The sequence below is a fragment of the Anser cygnoides genome, chromosome Z, assembly GCF_040182565.1.
Source record: "Anser cygnoides isolate HZ-2024a breed goose chromosome Z, Taihu_goose_T2T_genome, whole genome shotgun sequence".
In the NCBI taxonomy this organism is placed as follows: domain Eukaryota; kingdom Metazoa; phylum Chordata; class Aves; order Anseriformes; family Anatidae; genus Anser; species Anser cygnoides.
The window spans coordinates 77,650,467-77,658,453 of NC_089912.1; positions in this window are offsets into that span (position 1 = coordinate 77,650,467).

The window sequence follows — 7,987 nt, forward strand, 5'->3', positions numbered from 1 at the left end:
ATGTCACCAGAAAATCAAATAAATCTGCTGTTTTAAATGGCATGTTCCCCTTTGGCATATAAAAGGCATATCCCCCTTTTAAGCAGAGTGTCTGCAGGACAGTATTTTTTACTTAGTGGTTAAGGAAAGGGTCAGCAGAAGACTCAATTATATGCTTAATTCTCGTTAATTTCAATGGTTAAGCACATGCACAGAGATTTGGCTAAACCAAAGCCTCCTTCTCCCGTTCTTTGTGATATGCTTGGGCCCTATTCCAAAGCCCATTATAATTTGTCAGAGGCCACCCACTGACTGCACGGTATCTTGGATTTCATTGCAGAGTACTCAGCCTACCCGAAAATGTCAATGTTTCGCAGAGACATGCTTCTGCACTTACATATAGCTGAGTGTTTCCCAAATGTGGATGTCAGAAGTAAGCTGTCCAGCTGTCCAGAAAGGAAGCATTGCTCTCTGCTCCAGGACATCTCTGAGTAGATGTCTGGTCCACAACATATTCTTACTGTCTAAAGCAAGCAAAGAGATAAGCTGGGGTTTATTTTGACTCTCTGCATGGGTTTCCGAACATTTTTAACTAATGCTTTAGTTGCATTGACAGGTTGGGACTTCCCATGTCCTCTTGTTTCTGTTCCCCAGCTGATGAGACTCAATTTTCCAGCAAAGGTAAGGAGAGAGTACAAGTGGAGAAACCTCAACATACCACACATTGCCATCTCTAGTTAACACTAGATCTGGCCAAGCAGAATCTTTAAAACAAAAGTTAAGCCTTTCTGCAGTTGCTGTTTATGTACTCACAAAATGTAGACCCAAACAACACCATCATTGCCATAAGTCATCTCTACTGCCATTAACTCAGAAGAGGGATGTGTGGGGAAGGGCAGGCAGGGAGAAGGGAAAGAACTTGCCCAAGGCTGTGCAGAAGATAAATGGCAGGGCCAGGAACAAAATCAGGTCTCCAAAGCCCCTTGCTATTACGGTTAAATGCCACCTGAGAGCAGAGCTTCATCTCCTCGGAGTAACTTCACTCAAAATACTCAGGGGTAGTTTTGGAGGTTTGGCCTCTTGACCAGCGTGCATCTCCAGGCGCTCAGCAGCTGGTGCCTCAGCAGCGGGTGAGACATCCCTCAGCTGGTCAGAGGGCACGTTTCTGGCAGGGGCATGGGGAGCCTGCAGCCCCCCTCACCAGCCTTGAGGACGGTGAAGATGGACCAAATGGGACTCATCCCTTCTCGTGTCCAGCGGTGCAGGTGGAGGCTGAGCTGGGCAAGGTCCATGGGGTGACACCTGAGTTGGGGAGGAGGGACATGGTGCAAAAAGCAAATATGCATGCAACACAGCCATCTTCTCAGCCTGGTTCTGTGTGAGGATACGCAGAGATGAATAAAGAGCTTTTAAGGAAGCGTGGCATACACAAGGATACAACCCCTCAGCGGGTGCAGGCTGCTTTTCTTTTCTCATCGGAATTCCAAAAAAAAAAAAGGTTATTATCTAACTAGCCATGAGATTTAAACTGGGGCAAATAGGAGTTTGATTTCTTTTCAGATAAAAGAGATGTTACAAATGAGAATTTTATCTTGCATGGAGGCGTGACAAAGTATGAGACAGAATCCTTCTTGATTACAATCTTCCATCATTTTGATTTTATAATTACTGAATGGAATCAATCAGCTTTCAATTGTTACCTTGGCGAAAGATTAAAACATCATTACTTGTCATACATATTTCACACTTTAGCAAATTTTAATAAACTGAATGCATGAGAAATGGTCGTATTATCTTTCATGGCACTGGGATGCTAATGACATTTCTATTGATTTTAATTCACATTTGTTGGTCAAAATTACTCAGATTCAGGCAAGGCATGGGCTCCCATAATCAACACTAACAAATGAAGACTGCTGAGCACTGAAATGGCTAAAATGGAATCATTAATCAGAAATATCATAAAATAATTGCCAATGAGCTAGGGAGGTCTTATCTTTCTAATGATCATCCTTTATGGTATATCGATCCGTATATAATTGGTACATGTTGGTGATCTCTCCATGAGAGTGCTAAGGTGGAAGCAAGGGGCAGCACCACAAAGCAGGTGACACAAGACAACCATGGAAAGATGTCCTGTGTGCAGCTGCCTGTCAGCACCCAGAGCCATGGTGGCCACTTTCACTGCCCCAGCTGGCTTGGTGGGAAAGACTTCAGACCCCCCAGACAGCGGCATCCCCTGCCAAATCCCAGCTGGTGCCAGCACTGGCTGCTACACCTGCCATGGCAGTTCACAGCGCGCTGTTCAGCTGTGCCAGCCTGGTCCATGCAAGACCATGACACATCTCCCGTAAATACAGAGACAGGGAGCATCCACCAGACACCGTGGGGTCTCCAACAAGGGTGTCTCCTCCTGGTGAGCCACAGTAACTCATGGGGCTGGGCAGGGCAAGCTTACAGTCCTCAGTGGTGCACACAGACCTTAGAGGAAACACTGAGGATGACACAACAGCCTCATAAAAATGCATTATATCATACTGTGGTTCTCATGCTTATAACATGGAACCTCCTTTTTATCACTATTTGAATAGTAAGACCATGACCACCTCAGTTCCTGTCGATTTTCCTGTGTGTTTCTACACATAGCAAAAGTTGAAAAAGCCTCCAGCTTTGACACATTGCTTTAAATACCTTTAGATACAAATTATAGGACAATATGCTTCTCTCACTACATACACTGTGATTAAACCAATAGTCCAAGCTATCCTAAATAGCCCTGTCAATTTAGACAAGCAGACATACTCAATATTCCTGAAAACCAAGCCACGCTGATACACCAACAGACTCAGAACCTTACCTTGAAGGACACAGTTTTGGGAATCCGTTCCAACCAGCATTTTTATGCTGAATCATGTTTTGTTATTTGAAATCATATTGGTGCTTTCTCTTCCACTTCTAAGCAAGACTAAATAGCAAGGTGATGTCATTAGGTCTTGAATTACTCAGAGATCATTACAATTATCAATACACTACAGAACATTTACTAATATACTCTGAAATATTATAAATAATTAAAACTTAAATACATTTGTTGAATTAATAGAGCACATTTTGTGATACATTTTTTCGTTCTTCTCCTATGGTCCAATACTGGGATGCTATTAGCCTACAGTTCTGCAAGCTTTTAAAAATCAACTTAGAGAAAGCCCTTGAGATGTGCCATTAACACCAACAGAGCCTACTGCCTACTACTGATCTCCTTGAGCTCCTGTGCCAGTCAGCGGAGTTAGGTAGGTTTATCACCATGTAGGGCAACTCAATAATACTGCTCCAAGCTTTATTGTTTTAATGTGTGTACTCACAGACACATGCAATTCACTGATATACAGCAGTATCTCACCAGTCACAGAGCACGTTAGAGAAATCGTAACTTAGCCAAACTACCAGCTGATCTCCGCTATTACCACCAGAAACCTTCATTGTCCCTTCTTCGTCATCACCAACCATAAACATGGGTGGGTTTATGTCAAACAGCGGTACTATAAGTCATGTTTTAAATGTTCATGATGCAAAACAGCATGTTTAGTAGTGCCCTTAATGGGGGTGTGTTTCTTCTAGTGGTGCTGTGTTTTTTGTTTCTCAGGTCTCCAGCACAGCAGTATGGATGTGCTGTTGCATCCCTTTAGGAAATGCTACAGTCTGAGATCCAGCTTTACCAGGTGTAGAAGACGTATACCTGCTGTGGTATACATGTGGTTTCCTCTTAGAAACCATGCAGCATCCTGTTACACAATTATGTGCATACCTAACAATTCAACAGGCCCTGCCCTAAAAATTGCTAACTCATTTGCAAGTCATCATAGAACAGCAAATAAAATAGAATATACCCATCATTCACTGCAAATCATTTAACTACATAAAGAAAGTGAGATATAGGTCCTTAGAAAACAAAATCTGGTGAGTTCCTCGATATATTCCTGCTGCAAACAGAAGTCAGGTTCCCTGCACCCCCTTCATCACAGAGATTATCAGTCAGCCAGTTCCAGCTCCTCCAAGAACAGGCAAGCTGGTCCTGAGTCTCTGTTCTGCAACGTACATTATTGAATGAAATCCAAAGATATCAGGAGGAACTAGAGGGATCTCTCTACAGTTTGGCATGGACGAGCAGACTTTTATGGACAACATGAACAGCAAACATAAGAAAGATATTCAAAAAGCTGCATCGGCTGAAAGTCTGGTTCTTAAGTGTTTTAAAAAATATATCAGGGTTGAGTACATCGCACTGGGTCATGTTACAGGCTTGAGCACTACATTTCAAGGCTATTCACATCATGCTTTCCTTATACTTTACCTTTCCTACAAGACATATCTGCTAAGGCATTCCTGTAAACAGCAGAAACATTTCAAAAGCCAATAAGCAATTTGAGATCAAACTCTGCTAAAGGTAGAACGCAAATATATGTGACAGGAAAATTGAACTGAGCTTGGAGCCATAAAGAAGGGAAACACAGAAACACCCCCTAACCTTAACCCACTGCTCTGGACCAGCACTACCAAAAAACTGTAAGCATTGACTACAAATACGAACCTTCTCCCATTCCAGGATGATAAAATATGCTTCCCTTGTCCACTTGCACTTCTTGAGAATGGGAGAGACAATAACCCCTGACTGCTTCATCAGAAGCACATAATACACTGTTTCTTGACACTTTTTCATGCTTAAAAATCACTTTTCCAAGCAAAGCTGCTCTTGCATTTCCCTTCAATTTGAGGCCCCAGGCAAGCTCTCCCAAAAAACTTGTTCACATCCATAAAATCAAGAAATTCCAGCCTCTGAATTTCCTTGGTAACTGGTGAGCAGCCAGGAAAACATTCTCTCATATCAGCTCACAGGATTTCACATCTTCACCAGGAAAATGTGGCACCACGAAAACAAAACAGCACTAACTCACCAGGAAGTCGGCAGCATTTTTCTTCCGATTATAGTGTCTCTGGAATAACCAGGCACTGTCCTTCATGTCCAAAAGTACAAGAAAAGACACTGAGTTTTATCTTGTTGATGATTTGTTGATTAATGGTTTCCTAACAGTCGAGGTCATTTACTGCATATCCAGCATGACTGATGCAACATACTGTGGTAATAATCTCAGATCAGAGGGACATCAAAAATGAGCCTTGAGGACAAAATTCTCCCATTCCCATTCCCACTTAATGGCCATTTATGAAGCCACAACAAGCCTCCAAGTGCACCTTGAAACACCAGATTTAAGCCTCGGAGCCTGACTTGCAAAGTAAAATAAATGCAGAAGAGTTTACTTGCTGTATGTTTCTACCTTTAGAGGCCTCTTATGGTATCACTACTTAGAAAAAAAAAAAAATCAATAAAATTACAGCAGTGACACAAAACCAATAAAGCAGATAAATTCAGAGTTGAGGAATCACTCTTACACTGCATCAGTCCCTAAGAGAATAAAACATGTTGCTAAACTAAAGCCTCATTAAGATCTCATGTACTCTTCCTGTTTTCCTTTCCATGGTCACTGGTTACCAGGGCTTCTCCTTTCTAATCAGTTCCTCTTTAATATTTTGCTCATACTGGGTGAAATGTTGGCTCTAGAGCCAGTGTGAGATTTTCCATTTACTTCAGCAGGACCAAGACCTCACACTCTGAGTGTACTGTGCCTGTAGCTTGGCATAGCCCTGTGATGCCCCTTCTGCCCTGCACTGCTGCCCGCCGTGTGCCCTTGCCAAACCTCTGCCGACCAGATATCCCTAAAGCCCCATCAGCTGCAATGAATTCCTGTCTTTTACTGAGCACATGGCTCGTGTATGTGTATGTGTATGGACAGGGAAACAGATACCGATACGGATATGGGTACTGATGTACACATACATATCTCTGATTCCAAAGAGGGAAGGTACGTTCACCTAAACCAGCGACTTGGAATATGTATGGATTCGACAGCTGTGCCTGCTCATGCAGCTGTCCCGGGTGTATTAGGCCATGGCACCAGCCACAGTGCTGCCCAGAGACCCAGCTGCACAGCCCAGGCCACTTCAAAGCAACAGGACACTGGAGAGGTGTATTCTCCTCATCCAGAAGCTTCACCTCCCCTCTGCTCTAAAGCAGGTGGGATTTGGACTGCAGTTCCTGAGGTCTGATGCTCACTCAGGGCCATGGGGAGAGCCAGGGGGATGACCCATCATTGAGGGGCAGAGGTCTCCAAGGGATCTCGTTTCAACCTTTATCCCAACATTTATCCAGTCATGGACTGACACAAGTCCATCAGCACTCGTGGGGAAGAGACAGAAATGGGTTTCAGGGCTGGGGAGGGGACGAGAATGAATCAGACTCTCTCTCATAACTTGTTGATTTTTCCTTTTCTGTTAAAACCATAATACACTTTTAATATCTTTATAGATGTATATGGAAGTGTCAGTTCTGTTGTTGTTATGTACTGTTAAAGAAGCTATAAATGCCTTATGACTCAAGGATCTCCAGCCAGAAGAGTAGAGCTTAAAAATGGAACAAAATTGCCATCCATAATTTAAATGGGCAGCATGCCCATTGAAAAATGCTTTTCAATTTAAACTCTATTAACAGGAAATTAGAGATCTCCCATCACAGGGTTATTGTTTATTTTAAAAGAAAAACTAAGAACATAAAAATACTATCAGCACAAATGTTTGATAGACCCAGAAATAAATTAAACCATTTTATTATGTCTTTTACCCCCAGTATTTATCTTATAGTTTCCAACAATTTAAATATATGCAGAGACAAAACTACCAAGGATGGAGTGCAAATTGAAATTTAGGGCCGACTTCTTGCTGCTCTGAAGTCAGTAACAGAACTGCCACTGATGTCCATATGATCAGTATTTAGACTAGGGTGTTTGTATTAACAGTACAGCTACTACAAAAAGGGCTGACCCTTGACTCTTTGCATGACTGATCTATTGTTGTCTAGAGGAGATCACCACTATCACCATGTGTAAAACAACATTTTCTTTCCTGCTGCCTGGATTCACTTGTAAAAAATAAAAAATAAATGGATATAGACATAATGTATATGTATTTTAGGAATGAAAGCCTGTATACATTCGTATGTAGCTGTGGGTGCAGCTGACTGTGTGTCAGCATATGTAGCCATTTTAACTATCAAAATGGTAAAAAGACCATAACATAGACGGGAAGCTGAGTCTGGGATTCAGTTCTTGTTAATTACTAGTGCAATGTAGGGTTCAGCAAAACAGGTGACTCAATATTCCAACTGCATTTTTATTTGCAGAGCAACCAGTAGCCTGAGGCATAATTTTAAAGTGTCCAAAACTACCTGGTTTAGAAAAATGACAACATCACATGCCTTTTCTTCCAGGAAAGATTCTGAAAGTTCCTCATTCCAGTCTGGCCAGAAATATAATACTGTCAATCTTTCTTATAACACTTGAGTTCTTCTGTTGCTAATGTCTAAAACCAAGAAGTACAAAGTGGGGGGGGGGGGGGGGGGGGGGGGGGATGTTGTGAGGAGGAAAGAGAGAACAAAAAGGCTAGCTAGAATTTTGCAAACCTTAAGGAAATCACAAACCATAATTGCAATGACAATTAAAATGTTCCTAGTCATTGCAAGAGAGTTCCTGGCTGTCTTCAGTTTGAGTATTATTTTTGATTTTCATATGAACTGTATTAGCTCAGTCATCTCTCGATCTAGTTTTATCAGTTTGCTTTTCCCATACTGTGTTTTTAGCAAAGAATTTCCACATGTTTACAGTAAAGAAACGTGACTTGTAGCAGTATGGGGCTGCTTGTTTTTCTAGCTCATATCCCCTGTCATATGCCCTGAAGGCTTGGTCTCTGTGAACCAATGAAACACCGAAGAGCACCAATAAAGCTTGATAACAACTAACAGTGTCAAAACATTTAGAGAAATGGGACAATGCCCTTCAGTGAGCTACCTTTTATGGGAGTAGGATGCTGTTGGTTTCAGCAGATTTCGGTAGTGGCCGAG